This window comes from Ciona intestinalis, chromosome 1 (genome assembly GCF_000224145.3).
Source record: "Ciona intestinalis chromosome 1, KH, whole genome shotgun sequence".
NCBI lineage: Eukaryota > Metazoa > Chordata > Ascidiacea > Phlebobranchia > Cionidae > Ciona > Ciona intestinalis.
Window position 1 is genome coordinate 4463749 of NC_020166.2, and position 2698 is coordinate 4466446.

General features: G+C 33.2%; 1 protein-coding gene across 1 annotated transcript in view; it reads left to right on the plus strand.

The window, feature by feature from the left end:
* The window catches only part of nab1/2 (NAB1/2 protein), a 13112-nt gene that overhangs the window by 1033 nt on the left and 9381 nt on the right, over window positions 1-2698 (plus strand). The gene's annotated exons all lie outside the window — the stretch shown is intronic.

Here is a 2698-nt window from a genome sequence, read left to right on the forward strand (position 1 = left end):
ATCAGCAACACCAGGACTGGGGCTTAAAACTAGTCCTATAACAATTTGTTACCGGTGTAGTGATATTTTTGTTTGTTAGTTTTTAAGTTCGTAAGTAGTGCTTATTCTAGTCAATAAATAACATGCTCAATTTAGTTCTGCTAAATTTAAATTGAAAAATAAAGTGTCGAAGTGTAAACGTCGTGTCTGGATCCCTTTCAAAGGTGGGTCGTAATAAATTTGGACCGGTTGGGGATTATATTTGTTTCAAAACGGTGCGCCCGCGCAGTAGAGGTGCGGCGAATGTGCAATAGTGCTCGCTACAAATTCAACAGTTGGAACAAGTATTTGAGAACCGGTGGTGATGCGCAGTAGGTCGGAACCAATAAAATGCGAGACCTATAAAGTACGGTCCAGCTAGAAAAGGTTACAGGGCAAAATATTGAAAAATACATTAAATAAATTTTGCACTGTTTCAAGGAATATTTCTACTAAGCATCTGTACTGTTGGCGTCGCTATGACTTAAACAAGAGATCACACAGATATAATGCATGAGCACGGCATAAACGAATTTGCATAGTATTAATTACCCCTATCACTACAATGGTCGACTGAGATCGATCAAAAACAAATCAAAAGTAACCAACAAAGCGGGTTTCAGTCGCCATTGGTGACTGTGGAGCAGTAGATAGAATGCATTTAGTCGTGTATTAAAACTCATTAAACTTAAGACGTATAAGGAATGAAAGTTGGGTAAAGAATATGTGTAAATACGCTTTGTACAACTCCTGTACCATGTGTTGACATGTAAACTTACACTAATTAACCTTGTCGTCGCTTAAAGACGTTTGCTTTTGTGAATTTGGATAAACCCATGGCGCCCTCTATAACAGGCCTGTTATAGAGGGCGCCATGGATAAACCGTAATCACGCAGTATTATAGGTAATGTTAGAAGTTTATATTCTTCATATTGTGGCGGCTGCATAATGATTTATCGCGAGAAGTAAACTAAAAGAGCGAAGAAACGAGAGACGCGGTGTTTATACCGAAGATAACGATAAGAAAAAGGCACTCGTCTACGCTTCGGTGCACACACGCTAATTGTGCGGTTTTAAATCTGAAAATTTAGTCTGAAAATTAAAAAAATATATATATATTACGATTTGATTTCAATAAAGAGATTAAAGAAAATGCTAGAATTGAGAATTAGGATAAGTGCGGAAAAAAATCGCCATATCAGCAACAACAACAACAACAACAAAGCCAAGAACAACCGTTCGACGAAAAAGGATCTATATGACCACTACCGTGCTCAAAAACGTCAACATCATAATGACCCGATGTTTACTAGCCAAATCACTTTATTGTTAAACTTGCCTCTGGTATTATTGTTCTATGTTGTAAAGCGAAAACAATGAATATAATACAGTAGGGTGGGAGAAGATAGGACACTTATACCCTTTTTGCATGGTAAAAAAGTTAACTCGTCATATAGTAGGGTGGGGGAAGATAGGACACTAAGCACATATTGCCAAATATTTCCCAAATCAAAATAGATGACGGTTTTTGGGTAATACCACGCATTAGTACTATCATTCCTTTATTAATTGACACCAATTTAATAAAATATAATAAAACATACGAGGAGTTATTTAACTATCCGCACAGCAAGTGAAATTTTACAAATTCGAAAACACACAGGATAAGATGGGACAGTTTGAAATCATTGTTAATTTTGATTATTAAGTTTATTTATAAATAGGAACATACGTAAATAACACGAAATAATACTGTACGCTTTGAAAATTAAGTCTAAACATTCTTTTTCTTGCCCTGCTCCGGCTTACTGCTATAGTTTTTAACATGTTACCTATACATTATATTATTACATAACAATTGGTATTGTTTGAACGACAATGGGTAATGTTCGAATATCAATAGATAAATATTGTATCCAACAAGTGTATATGAACTTGTAATAACAGAAAATTGATTATAACTAATAATAAAGTTTTTATTTTTGCTACAAATTGGGTATTACTACTCTGTTTTTGGCACAAGTCACTTCTCATAAATTATCACCAAGTCCAAATAACCAAATTTTGAATATATTTTCAAAATATTATATTTTTATTATATCAGTATCTTATAGTTGAATATCCCCTGAGGTTTAAATTACTAAATTAAAAGCAAATCTTTAAAAGTTTGGCAATGAAAACATACAAAACTACAATGTGGGGGAAGATGGGACTCTAAATTGAAATATATTTACATTAGCAGTATTCTGCAACTTGTAGTTAACCTACCGAGTTTAACAGGCTGTGCTAGTTTTTTTTGCCATGTAAACTTCATATAAATAACGTTAAACCGATATTTTTTTTTGTTTTTATCTCAAATTAAAGTCATTTTGACCCCTGCCTATTTTCTTCATGTTTATATCTTAGTGTTTTTTACAAAACTAAGACTAGTTTTATGAGACAAAATCAAACTGTACGAAATATTCAAGATTGTTTTATGAAGCTATGAAACTAGTTTAATCGTTCGCACACGCAAACTAAAAAAATTCATTGGCTTTACTATGATTTAGCGAGCATTAAAAAATAGCACCTTACTATTTCGCATTTTTTTACCTGTTCAAAGTATGCTGTTTCTATTTTACATATTTTTTTAATATTTAAAAACAGTAATCAGCTTTGACGAGCGTTTATAAAGTCGTG